The sequence below is a fragment of the Sciurus vulgaris genome (genome assembly GCF_902686455.1).
Source record: "Sciurus vulgaris genome assembly, chromosome: 1".
Taxonomy (NCBI): domain Eukaryota; kingdom Metazoa; phylum Chordata; class Mammalia; order Rodentia; family Sciuridae; genus Sciurus; species Sciurus vulgaris.
In genome coordinates, this window is record NC_136461.1 from 54725226 (window position 1) to 54740035 (window position 14810).

At 38.5% G+C, this 14810-nt stretch overlaps 1 protein-coding gene across 2 annotated transcripts in view; it reads left to right on the forward strand.

Moving 5' to 3' along the window:
* PDE4B (phosphodiesterase 4B) overlaps positions 1 to 14810 on the forward strand; it is a 445424-nt gene that overhangs the window by 314448 nt on the left and 116166 nt on the right. The window lies entirely within an intron of this gene.

Genomic DNA, 14810 nt, shown 5'->3' on the forward strand with positions numbered 1-14810 from the left:
GCCTGCTTTCCCTGGGCATAATTAGTTTAGGATTCATCCATGTAGGTGCAGGTATTAACAGTTCATTCTTTCTTGTTGCTGAAGGGTATTCCATTATCAGGCTACATCACAATTCGTTTATCCATTTACCTGATACATTTGCATTATATCCTGCTTTTCATTATAACAAAGCTGCAAGGAATATTCTATATAACCAATCATAATATCTATTTGTAAAGGCAATTTAACTTTTGCCTTTCTAGTGTGGATGATTTTGTATCTCTGTCTTGCCTTATGTCACTGTGCCTTATGTCACAGCCTCCAGTGAGATGTTGACCAACGTGTTAAGAACACACGTTCTTAGATTTTAGGAGAAAATAATTCATTCTTTCTCCAAAATCATGTTAATCGATGATTTTTCATACATGCCATTTACGTAGTTGAGGAATTGTTCTTCTATTGGTTTTCTGTAAGTTCTCATTAGAAACAGATATTGAACTTTTTTCAGTAGTTTTCTATATGAGATGTTTGTTTCTCTGTCTGTTAGTTGGTTCATTTTCAGTCTTTGATATGGTGAATTACATTCTTTGATTTTTGAGTCTTATAACAATCTTGTATTTCTTAGATATGCTCTACTTGATCAAAATGTGTAATCTTCACATATTACTGGATTTCATTTGCTAGTTTTGCTAAGAATTTTTTTGTGTTATGATATTATATGAAGTTCATTTTTGAGGTTGTCTTTTTCTGATTTTTGGTACCCAAAATCTTGACCTTATGCAATCAGTTGTGAAGTATTCTCAGTGCTCTGAAACTTTGGGAGCATCAGCTATTTGCATGTGGTTTTCTTTGTTGGAATGTTTTAAACTTTTAAAATTCAACTTCAATAGATATGTCTATTCATATTATCTTTTTCTTCTTGAATGAACTTTGTAGGTTCGTGTCTTTTCAAGAAATTGATTCTTTTCATAAAAGTTTTCAAACTTACTGACCTAAAGAGATTTCCTTTCTATCTTCATAAAATCTTTAGAGTTTATTCTGCTATCTCCCTTTGCATTGCTGATATTGCTAATTTGTACCCTTTTTTTTCCCCCCAAATCCAACTGGAAGTTTGTGAGTTTTATTGATTATTCAGAGAAACTGTTTGGCTTTATTGATCTCTCTCTCTCTCTCTCTCTCTCTCTCTCTCTCTCTCTCTCTCTCTCTCTCTCTTTCTCTCTCTCTCTCTGTATTTATTTCCACTCTTAATTTTATTTTTCACCCCCCTGACTTATTTAGAATTTATTTTGTTTTAATTCCCTAATTTCTTAAACTAGGTATTGAAGTCAATTGTTAGATTATTTTCTAATAAAGGCATTTTAGTGCTACAGATTTCCCTGTAAATACTGCTTTAGCTGCATCCCACAAATTTTGATATGTAATGTTTTCATTTTCATCCAGTTAAGAATACTGTTAATTTCCTTTTTGATTTTCATCTTTGACCCAGGAGTTGTTTAGAATATGTTTACTTTCTGGATACATGGGTCTTTACCACAGACCTTTCTATTGTTGATTTCTAATTTAATTCCACTCTGGTTAGAGAGCAATCTTGATAAGACTTGAATTTTTTAAAACATGTATTCAAACTTATTTTATAACCTGGAATATCACCTGTCATGATAATATTCCATGAACACTTAAAGAGAATCTGTATTCAGTGACTATTAGGTGTTATGTTCTATCAATGTCAAATTGATCATGATGTTTAAATCTATAAATTTACTGACTTTCTATTTATTAATGAGACTGTGCCTATGGATTTTCTTATTTCCCCTTTGAATTCTCAATTTCCCCTTTCAGTTTTCACCTTCTGTATTTCAAAATTATGTTTGTAGGTGCATATATCTGCTCCATGAGTTAACTCCTTTATCATACTGAAGTGATCTTTTTATTCTGAGTAATATTTTTGGCTCTGCAATCGACTTGTCCTTGTAAATATTGCCCTTCTAGATTTCTCTTGATTAGTGTCATCATGATAAATGTTTCCCCATTTCTTTCCTTCTAATTCTTTGTGTCTTGGTGTTTAAAGTATCCTATTATATGCAGCATTATTATCAGGGCATACTATCTTTATCCATCTTGAAATTGTCCATCTTTTAATTGTCTTGTTTAAACCATTTATATATGGAAATTTGCTGCCATGGTCAGATTTAAATTCTCCATGAGGTCCTTTGTTTTTTATTTATTTTATCTTTTCTGTTCAGTTAAAAGAAAAAAAAAACTTTAAACTTATTAATACTATATAATTGTTGAAAGAATTGTTCATTCTAATTCAGATCAAGATATATTCCATGCTTGTATAAATATGTCAAAATGGATTCTACTGTCATGTGTAACTGAAAACAACCAATAAAAATGAAGAGAGAAAGAAAGAAGGAATTGTTTGCCTTTGGAGCAACCCTCAATACTGGAAGAGCTTTAGAGAGCTTCATTCTATAATGTGGGCAGGCAGTAATTTTGTTCAGAAAATGGAAGGGAGGTGCAGAGACAGCCTGATTGGTTATAGGTTGGCATTTGCCTTGTTTGAACATGAACTGATCATTTGATAGCCTGTGATTGAGTTTCAGCTGCTGTAATTAGCTAAGATTCTGTTATTTGTTATAAAAGATATTCCTAAGTTAGCCTTTCCAATTGTTTAACACTGAATTGGACTCAACAATGACATAAGGATTCAAAGTATGGAGGCATACTTAGGCCAAATTTAATTTAAAACAGTTTAAAAAGTTTAATTAATTCAAGTTAACATTTGAAAGTGTCGTATGCTACCATTTTCTTTCTTTGTTAGTTTATTAAATATAACCCTTCCTATTTTGTTTTAATGGTTAATTTGGGATTTTCAGTGTAAATCCTTATTTTCTTGCAATCTACCTTTAAGCAATACTATACTACTTCACATATCGTATAAGAATCTTCCCACAATATACTTCCATTTCTCCCTCCTTCTCCTTTCTGCTTTTGTGTCATACAATTTACTTCTACGTATGTTTTTAATCTCACATTATTAATATTTTTACTTTTCAGTCAATTATCTTTTAAAGAGATTTTAATAATACAGAGGGAAAAATTTCATTCCTTTGTGCAAACTAGGCTTCCATCTGGTATCACTTTTCTTCTGCCTGAAGGATTTCCTTTAATTTTCTTGCACTTTGGATTTTCTGGTGATGAATCTTTCTGACATTTGCATGTTTGATGGACATCTTTGGGGCTGTTATATTTTTGTTTGTGGGTTGACTTGTTTTAGGTATAAATTTTATAGTTTGATTGTTTGCTGATGTGCAAATGGAAAATGTTGATGCAGGAGAGAAAAAACTTGCCACAGGAGCACAGTCATTGTAAGAAAGGGCAGAGACCAGAACAGAGGGACTGGCTTCACATAAGACCATTTACCTGGAGTAACAAGAAGAAAGAACAGATGTTTACAGATGATGAGTTTGTTAATGTATCTATTCAAACTGGGTTTAAATCCAGGCCCTACCACTAAATAGCTGAGTAACCATCAGCAAGTTATTCAAACCCTTTGACCTTCAGTTTTCACATTCATGAAAACAAGTTCTTTCCTTCCTCCCAGAGTGATTATAGCAATGAAATGAGGTAATGTCTTCCAAATGCTAGCTCTTGGTCTGGCACATTGTATGTGCTCAATACCTTTAAGGAAAAAAGTAAAAAGTGTAGCTTTTCTGTGTTTCATTGCCCAAGGAAAGGAGTTGTGATTCTGGGATCTCATTTTTCCACCTCTACTTTTTCTTCTCCCCCTTCTCTCACCCACCCTTCCTCCCAGAAGAACATATTTAAGATCCAAATGCCAGGCTGTCTGCAGGTGCAGCGTTCAAGACTGATAACATTTGGAGGCCAGATGTTAACTGACGTAAACACTATTAAGTGCTATGTAGACCGGAGGCTGAGGCATTGATTTCCAATTTTATGATTATTATTTGAGTTTATTACCACTCCTTCCACCCCCTTCTACCTCAACCAAAAATGAGTTATATGGCTTATTCATTCTCAAGAGAATATAAATTATTTTTTAAATACAAAGATCTTAAAATGTTAAGTAATGGCATTTTACAAACCTGGGACTGGAAATGAATGTATCCTTGGTGTAAAACATCACCACCTTGAAGGTCAATCAGAAAGGCAATGACTTGAAACTTGATCTGAAAACCAGACTCATTTCCTGAAATCGCCTGGAGTTCTAACACCAAAAATGTTTTAAATCTGTGACAAGATTTTACAATAAATGATTTTTTTTTTTTTTTTTTTTTTTTTTTTTTTGGTACTGGGGATTGAACCCAGGGGAGCTTTACCACTGAGCTTCAAACCTAGCCCTTCTTACTTTTTATCTTGAGATAGGGTCGCTCTAAATTGCTGAGGGTCTTGCTAAGTTGCTGAGGCTGGCCTCAGACTTGGATCCTCCTGCCTTAACCTCCAGAGTTACTGAGATAACAGGTATGCACCACCATGCCCAGCTCAACTGACATTTTAAATTTGAGTCCCTTAGGTTTGATGTTAGAGCTGACCAAATGTTAGGAAATAAATTATCCCCTCTCCAAATGAAGAAATACTTTTGAAAAATAAGAATAAGCTGGGTCTGTTGTGAATCACCGAGGTGACTGCTGGTGTTTATTATTCACACACAGTCAAGGATCCATTCATTAATGCACTGAACATATATTTGTTCCCAGGCAAGTGCCAGGCACTATGGTTAATGATTGGAAAACACAACAGATGGCCTCATGGGGCGTAGAGTCTTGTGAGAGAGGAAGACTATTTTTTAAAAAGACAAATAAATATAGTCAAAAGCTGGAATAGATGCCGTGAAGAAAAGAAGATCTACTTAAATAATGTGTTTGGGAAAAAAGTTTTTTGTTGGTGACTTAATCCAAGGCTAAAAGAAGGAGCATAAGGCAGCCACACAAAGACAAAAGGGACAAGTGGACAAGATAAGCAGAGAGATCACCATTTATTCATTCTTTCAACAAGTACTTAAATTCAGCACTTTTTTGTGAGCCAGGGTGTGTTAGAAGCAAAAAAGATACACCAGTAAACGAAACACATGCATGCCATTGCCAAAATGGGAAATGATTTGGACAATTCTGAATCACAAAATAAGTCCCTGAGGCTGACTTAGACTGAGCAGAGAGTAGTGTGGTATAAGAGGAGTTTCAGAGGTGGCAGGGCTGGATTATGGGGGATTTGCAATCTATGGAATAGAGTTTGTTTGGATTTTATTCTAAGGTCAATGTCATGATTTTATTTTGCATTCAAAGCTTGGTCTTGCTGTTCTGTGGGGAAGAGCACAGAGCACAGAGTAGGGTAAGGAGAGGGGTGGAAATGGGCAGATCCATAGCCAGCGACTCTAGGCCAGAGGAAGGTTTTAATGCCTTGAAACAGTGGTGGGCAGAGATGGAGGGAAGGGCATAGTTTTGGCATAAGATAGACAGCACTTGTCAAGCAACTGAAGGGAAAGGGGGTGAGGACAAAAGTGAAATTATTTGTGATTCTGCTTTGTTTAACTGAGTAGGTGGTCACTACATTGACACAGTGAGGGAGAATCAGGGTAAGTCAATAGATGGGAGAAAAAGGGGAACTAGCAGGGGGCACAGCTAAAATACATTCTTAAAGAATGAAATCAATCCAAAAATGAAACTCACCAACTCGTGGGGTTAATATGCCCCATCACTGGCTTATACAGAGGCCAACTGACCATTGATCTCCAATATTTTAGACACTGATTTCAAACTTACTTCTAAAACTGATTTCTCTGTGGTGTGTGAGAACTTATAAAAGAAGGCAGCAATTTCTGGAACCCACCTTTGGTTGAAAAGCATCTAGTTTTCCCAGATTGCTCTCATTTCCCCAATTGCCTATATGCTACTAGAAATTGGCACTCAATAAATGTTTTCTATAATTAATAGATTTTGTCATTGGTAAGGTTACCTAACGTATAAATTGGAATATTTATACCTTGTTGAGAGAGCAATTGAATATATCTTATAACAACTTTTTTTTTTTTTTTTTTTCAGTACTGGGGATCAAACTCAAGGCCTTGTGCTTGTGAGGCAAGCACTCTACCAGCTGAGCTATCTCCCCAGCCCCTACAACTTTCTTTTTAAGTGGAAAGTGTGGTCTGAAAAATACCGAATTGGTAGGATAATGTGTATACCCAAAGTGCATACTGGGACAAAAGCAACCCAGATTGTTCCTCCCACCCTTTATAATGTCTGCATACAAAGCACATTCCCACACAAAATTATTCTCATTAGGGATCCCTACCTTTTCTAAGAATGACTGTCCTATAGAAAGTGACAGTCACTATTAGGAATTGTCACATTCCTTAAGGGATTTTAGTGGATGAAAGTTTGAGAGTGGGTCTATGAAATTTCAGCCACATTTAGAAAACAAAGAGAAAGATGTACTTATTTATAACTTTCTCATTCCTGAAAACATTTTTAAACATGGGATTTAAAGGGCAGAGCATTTTTTAAAAACTTGTTAGAAATAATGTTCTTATGAGGAAGGAATCTTTATTTCCAGTCTTGTTTTCCTTTTGTATTAAATAGTGTGACATAGGACAACACCACATGACATTAATAAGGGTTTACACCAATATATGCTCTCAAGCATTGGAAGCAAAGCATTTTAAAAATGGCCCCTATCTTATAACCTCATTAGAAAAATCAGGCATTTGTATTACTTTGGTTCTCCAGTTTATTTGATGAAATGTTTATACCCAATAAAGGACCTCAAGTGATAACTAACATGATTTGCAAGATTACATCCTCAGTAAAAGTGAAGCTTTCTACCAAAGGAATGGGGGGAATATTTGTGTTGTTTCAATGTGCCACACCCTCAAAACCAAGGGATGGGAGAGCCTGCTGTCATGAGTGGTCATTGGCCTTCTCCTGTGGGCTTGGTGCCCTACAGAAAGTACTCCAGCCCCTCTTTGCAGGTGGTACTTAGTAGCAAACCCCTAGTTCTTCTTTTTGGAGGTAACATTTAGGAATAGATTAGAGCAGGGGCAAGAGGTGACTCGGTTTCCCCACACCACTCACAGTCCTGGATGAAGATGAACTTCTGTGCTGTTAGTGATGGGCACTGGGGAGATCGTAAAAGTTCCTTGTTCCTAAGCCATTCATTCTTTCGATTGATTATTCATTAGGCATTTATTAATTATCTACACTCTGACAGTCATGGCCCTTTGCACAGAAGTGAAAATCATGGAAAAGCTATATTGTGGTCCTGGGAACACAGCCTTTGGGGGCAAATTAACAAGTATGCAGGACAAGTACTATGGTAGAGAGAAATAAATACCAGATATCAGTACAGATAGTTATATGAGATGGAGCAAATAACTCAGAAAGGAAGGTAGGGATGGGGAAAATTAAATCACAACAGGTACCAAATTCAAACCTAAGCCTCATCTGACTCAATTCTTTGGGTGAAGGGGGGTATAGAAACCATCCCAGAACAACATTTACCACTACCTCTATCAGGTCTCAACTCAAATGACATCATCTGAGAAAGATGGATGGTGTTCCTGGTGTAGGGCAATAGGCAACCACGTGCCTGTATGGATCTGGTGTCCAATCTAGAGAGGCATTCTTTCACCCATCTCTCTACCACACTGTTGGGTTTTATTTTCTTCATAGCATTTATCATTATCTGAAGTTATCTTATTTCATTATGTGTTTATCACTCTCCCCACATAGATATTCTGTATCTTGTATGTTAGTCTATTCAAAGGCCAAGTACAGTGTCTTTTTTTCAGAGTAGGTGCTTTATTATTATTTATTGAATGAGTGCTTGATCATCACCATTAACACAAAACCACACCTGAGAACCAATCTTTGTCAAATATCTGTAAACTGTCTTGTCTTAGGGGTCTATCCCACAGCTTCATTTCAGTGGTCAGTAACTGAGGTGTGTGTGTTTGGGGTGAGGTGCGGGGAACAGGGGACGGTGTTTCTGTTTCATTTCAGTTTGCTCCCCACAGCAGGAGATGGGGCCAGATAACCCGTGTGCAGAGCTCTTCAGCATTCCAGGACTACCTCTAGTTAAGCCTTTCTGTGGAAAAGCATTTTGATACTTTTGCCATGAATGTAATTTTCAAAACCCCTGGGAAGAACAGAAAGTGATGGGAGCAGCTTCTAGAATTCAGATGAGCTGAACTTCAGAGTTCTCCTTCCTGGTTTGTGGAAGGAAAGTCATGGAGTTTGGAACTGGATTCTCAGGATGGAATTGTAAGATTCGGCTGTAGCTGTGACCAAACAATTTCTATCTGCCTTCGGCTAGGATATGGGCTCTCCGTCATGCTGGCTGTGATTTTGCACAGTTAAGTCCTTCATTGGAAATTAGGACTGGCTGCTGCCTGCAGCCATTAGTTTTATAAAGATGGGTCATTGTCATCATAGGTAAAAGTACAAGTCCCTATCCAGCTCCCATTTGATAGGGACCAGATAGCATATTGAGGTGATGGCCATTGTAAGTATATAAGTAAATGGGTAGATGGTTACTTATTTTTATCAAAATGATAAGCATGTTAAGATATTAGTTTGAAAGCATGATTGCAGGGAATATTCTCCCTGAACATTAAAGAAACATTAAAGAACATTAAAGAAACAGCACTTATAAACCCCTCCAATGCGTACAATCTACACACAGACACAACTTATTGTAGATACAAATGGTTCTCATCTGCAAAAACTCCTGGGATAAGCTTCTTAAGATACGCAGGGAGGGCACTGCCGGGGATCCAAAACCAGATTGTACTGGCTCCATTTAGGAATCTCACGGTGGCCTTCACCTGCCAAAGGTTTTTAATCCAGATGATGCTGGTTTTTTTGTCATATGAGAGAAGTAAACTGTGAGGTCCCCACATTCACTCCACAAGTATTTGTGTAAGTATTCAGGTGTGAGACTCATCTGTAGGCCCATGGGAATACAGAAATGAACTAAGGTTTAGTTCCTGCTTCAAAGAGATCACCAGAGAGAACTAAACTGAAAAAGCCAGGACAACATGGCAGATTCTGAGGTCAAGAGGAGATCAAGGGATATGGTGGACAGCATCTCGGCCCAGATTTCAGGGTGTAATGAAATGAGGTCACACTTGAGGATTTCTCAAATGAAGTTGGATTTCGGAGCAACCATCTTCTCCTTTTTGAAATAGGACAAAGAGAATTAACCCACTGGAATTGTGAGAATTCAATGATGTAAAAGATACTTAGCAAGTCATTTTTAAGAAAGAAAGGCAAACTCAAGACAGCAGAGCTCTCTCCCCAAATGGCTGTGAGCTGCTCTGCTGACCCAGGAGTTTAAATCTCTTTGGTAGAGTCTGCAGTCTTTTCAGTGGGGCTATTTATTAGATTAAGCCAAAGAAACTCACCTAGAGAATGGCTGAGTAGAAAAATAAAAATCTCCACTGGTTTAGGATGTTGTTTCATGAGTCTTTGTTACAGAAATTGGGGGTTTGTGCTATAATTGGGGATCAGGAAACAACCACTAGGGGACAATTGCCGGCAATTCTGTGACCACCTGGCTTGACTTGAATTCTCGGAGGTAAAGCTTCTCCTAGTTTAATCAAAGGTTTCATGTGCACCGTGTGGTTCTGTTCTTTATCCCTGATTTTTCCTCCCAGGTTTGGGAAGAAGCTTCGGTCCTATTTCTCCCTCCAAGACTGCGGAGCCGCCCCACCTGCTCAGAGTGGAGGCTGGGGAGCCCAGGGAAGCAGTGGCAGTCTTCTGCCATCTGCTGGCTCCTTCCAGTCATGAGCCTGCGCGGGCTTTGCAGAGATTCCTAGGCAATGCAGACCACCAGGAGAGAAGGTGTGGGAAAGGAGAATGTTCCTACTTTTACGGAAAAACAGAGATGAGAAGGCAGACAGAAGCAGGCATGGAGGACATTTCCTAGGTCAGGGGTTGGTGTAAACATGTCACCATCCCAGAAACTAAACTTGTGATATTTCTAGGCAGGTTTGTTTTGCTCAGGGAGAACACAGCTGTGCTTTAATTTTTTAAAAAATTTTATATTTAGATTATTGTCTCACAAGACCAATAAAAGAAATTAAAGCCACATCTCTGTAGACTCATTTGAAGGAAATGGCAGAAATCTGTGTGAGAGGGAATTGAGGTGAGGGCTGGGAATCAGGAAGAAGAAGGCAATAGGAGAAAGCATTTTGGAGTATGTTACGTTATTCTTTAAATTGTTCAGTTGACTTTTTTGAAGACCTACTGTTTACAAGGCTCTGACAGAGATGCCTGGTATAAAATGAGTAATATTTCTCTGCTGAGTGTAACAATCTATTGAGAGACAGCTCAATAGATTATGTACCTTTTATATAAGATTCATAAATGGAGAATTAAACAGAGAAGCACAAGTACCTTGGTAAGGTACAGTTGGTCCTCTGCATTCCTGAGTTCTGTAGTTCCAATTGAACACAGATGGAAAATATTTGAAAAGAAAATTACATATTGAGCATGTATAGACTTTGTTTTATCATTGTTCCCTAAAGAATACAGTATACCAACTATTTGTATACCATTGACATCACATTAGGTATTATAAAGTTATCTGAAGATCATTTAAATTATACAGTAGGATGTATGTATGTTATATGGGACTACTATGCCATTTTTTATAAGGTACATAAACATCTGCATTTGTGAAGTTTGGTTTCTACAGGGAGTCCTGGAACTAGTCTTCCACAGATACTGAAGGACCATTGTATGGTGGTAAAGCAGTGTTGGGGAACTCAGATGAGAAGTATGTAGCCAAACTGATCTGTGTTGAAGGAGACTGGCTATAGAGGTGACCTGGCCTGAATTTAGAAGGCAATCAATGTCTTATTTCTAGACAGCAATGGGAAGGGTACCAGTTACAGGGAGCATCACTTCTCAAGTGGTGGTCGTCTGTCACCACTGATCCCAGGAATTGAGAACTCTAGAAACAAAGCAGAATAAAGTTGTTACAAGGTTAGGTCTTAGACAATGAGTCATTGATTGGGTGCAAGGAGGTCAGCAGAAGCAGGGAGAAGATGGTAGATCCAAGTGGGGAAGCAACACAGAATCCTGGAGATCAGAAAGCAAGACTGGGAGGGAGGGTTCTCTGGTCATAAAAGAAAGACCACTTTCATTGCTCTTTCAGTCCATGTGTTGGATATGGGTGACCTCTCAGGTATAGGCCCTACTCAAATATCCTGAAACTGTGGGTGGTATCCTCTCTTAAACTACCTGAAACTTCTATATGACATCAATGAAATGTTAAAGTAGCTGTAAGCTCGAAGTTATCAACTGCAGTAGTACTTAGAATCATAAATATGAGACCAAAAGTAAGAAAAATAGTAAAAAAAAAAAAAAAAAAACTCAAAAAAACAAAAAACTGTAGTACAGGTATTGGATGAGCTAGTAAGTAGCCCATGGAAAATGATAATTCTGAAATCTGCAGCATATAAAACATTGTTAAAAAAAAATCAAGATTCAAACCTGGAGGCAAAGAATATTCAGAGGGAAAAACACTAAACTGCTGGTAATGAAGCTATTCTTTTCTCTTTTGTCCATGTTTTACATAGCATTCTTAAATTAATCATATATATATATATGTGTGTGTGTGTGTGTATATATATATATCTATATATATATATATATATATATTTTTTTTTTTTTAACTAAAGAAACCTAAAGGTGAAATGTGTGTCCTGATTAAAGCAGAGGGGGAAAAAAAAATCACCCTAAATAAATAATGGCCCCCTTCATGTGTTTGTTTCTCCCATGCAGATTGTTTTCCTCCTAATTGCACTACAGTTTGTGTGTATATTCATTTTGCTGGTTAGGTCTGTCCTCAGTCTCCCCCATGAGCACACCCCCTCACTGCCTGGATCTGTGGGACGTATTGTGATGTCTGCCCGCTAATTTTGCTGTGACTGGGGCTGGTGTCTGGTTGGTGATTCATGTTTGTTCCAAAGTCGTACATCTGTGTTGGTTGCTTTGAAACAGTGCCCCAGGGAATATGAAAGGCCATTTGTCTCACTAAGACTGCTTCTTTGCACCAGAGAATTCTTCCCTGGCTTCCTCTGAATTCCAGCAATCTCTCCGATGAGTTTAGGCAGGGTGAGGAAGAAAGAAAACAAGCCCAAAGAGGAATGACATGGAGAGAGTTTGGGCGTCTGGGTCTAGTCCCAGTTTACCTGGCAGGGGTGAACATCCTGGACACCAGCACTAGGGACGGAATGCCCCAGGGCACCGACTTTGTGGACTTATTTTGCTCAATAGGAATACCTTCAGCAGAAAAGCGGGCAGAGTGAGCCCTTGTGGTACCCTCAATGGAAGAAGTTCTAAGAGCTTGGTGGGCAGACCCACTTGGCCCCTCTTCTAAGATTTTAGCACAGGTACACAGCAGTGATATTCATAACGTTTAATGACGGGCACCACACGAGCACTGACCAATTTAGTGGCCTCAGGCTATAGTGCTGGAGCTAGAGATCCCCGACTGCTCCCAGACACCAACTCTTTGGTTACTGGATCACTATGAAGTCTGGCTCCTATGGATGGACCTGGGACAACTGCTGGATGCCAACTGTTTAAAAACTATTTTGCTGTTTTAATACCCAAAAAACTGTGCAGATGCACACCAGATGAATAACAAGATGACTATACATGAAATTTCAAAGCTCATGTCTACTGTTAGGCTTTGCATGATCTTACCTTCACCTTTTAAGAACCTGTCCTCTTTGACCTTAAGAAGGGTTCAGCATCAGGGCTGATGGGCTCCATAGGCTGGGGGAGACATGAAAGAGGACTTGTCTACAAAGCAGTTCTTTATTTTACTCAATGGCTAGTGCAGTTCTCACCCAGGGGAAGTTTGGGGGTCTGTTTCATTATATTTTTTACTTGCTGTGATGTAGGTGGCTCACAAGATAAATCTGCCTCCAGGAAAGCTGTTACGCATGGATGACTACCTGCCCAGGCTCACTGGCCTGCAGTCATCAAAAGGTAGCCCTGTTCCACACAATTGGCCTGCTGAGAAAATCCATCCATTGGCATCCTGAAAGCCCAAATACATTGAATTGGCTCTTACTTTTCTTTTTACCCAGTAATTCTCACTTGCTGCTTCTTATCAGACACCTGGAGTTTGTGGGTTGCCTCAGAGCAGTTTCTCAGAGTGGTCTCTGGGAACCATTATAACCCTACATCCTGTCACGTCCTTTCCTGTTTCAAGAAAAGCTACAACTTCAGGGTAATTTGCTGTCTCCCATGTTCATACAAAATAGCACCCACAGTTGGCTGACTCTTTATATACCAAGCATAATTTCTGTTTGAATCCACAGACCGACAGGAAATGCATTCCATTATCCAGTGGGCTGCTGTGGAACTCGGTAATAAAGGAAGTCTGAGGTTGTAGGGAGACTATTTGGAAAACTGGGTCTTCCAGTGTTTCATCTGCAAGTTTCGGTAGAAACCGTCTTATCTGAAGTTTCACTTCGCACGGTTTCAGTTACCTGTGGTCAACTGTTGTTCAAAATTATTGCATGGAAATTTCCAGGAAAAAAAAAATTCATAAGTTTTAAATATTTTTATGACAGTATATTTTTATAGTTGTTCTATAATCTGTTGTAATCTCTTACTATCCCTAATATATATAAACTGAATCGTTTCTGTATGTATTTAGAGGAAAAAGCAACATACATAGAGTTCGGTACCATCTGGTGTTTCAGGTACACATTGGGGGTCTCAGAACATAACCCCCATGGATCAGGGTATGGGGACAGCTACTATTCTAGCCTGTTACTTTAATCAAAATAATTATATCTCCCTAAACCTTGTTTACCTCAAATGTAGAGTAGAATCCTGTTACACAGTTTGCAGAGTTGTTGGGATTAAATGAAATAATACATCAGAAAGCACATTGTAAAATGAAGAAACATAAGCCAAATGCCCCAGAAGAGAGGAGCATTGTCAGAATTAATGAAAGAAAAGGACCCAAAATGTAGAAAACATTTGTATGTTGGTTACTCAGTCAGCTGAAGCCAACTATGGTCTAACTTGGAAGAAAGAATGCCCCAGCCCTGAACCTCTTTCACAATACCTCTCTCTGCAAAGTGTTAGCTGGGGAGTCATGGGTATCAGAGGAAAATATTAGGGAGGAATGTTACTGTGGATTTGAGGTGAGGGGAGGTTGTATGTGCAGGAAAACACGCATATGGAGTGATAAAGGAGAGATACAGGGCTTAGGTGATACCGGATGGGGAGAGAAAACAAGAGACAAAACCTCTACTACTCCTGTCTGTGTGATCATTGATTAGGACTTCAAAAAATTCTGAACTGGGGGGCACCTCCCCAGAATTAGAGAGATGATCAGAAATGGCACTGGTATTCCTCTGTGGGAGCCAGGGAGGACATCCTCCTCCAGACCAAGCTCTGCAGCCTTGGAGAGTAATTTGGTGTTATCAGATTAATTAAGTCCTTTTCTGTGGTTAAACCTGCATATGAATATTAAATCTCAGACTGGGCCTCCCATCTAATCAGACTGTGGATGTTTTCACAGTAACATTTTGTTCCCAAAACATTTGGAAGTATGCATATTGTATTTTTAATGAGACTGTGATATTTATTTATGGCAGGAAGAAATCTTCCAGCAAAGAAGACTCATTCACATAACAGCTCCATGTCTGACACCTAGAGCTGTGCTAGATGTCCCCTCTAGACTTGCTTATTATCACAAATTATTTTACCTTCAGCTCTCATTCTAAATTTGTCAAAGTTGCTCATGTTGCTGAATGAGGTCATGGGATTTTCTCCTGG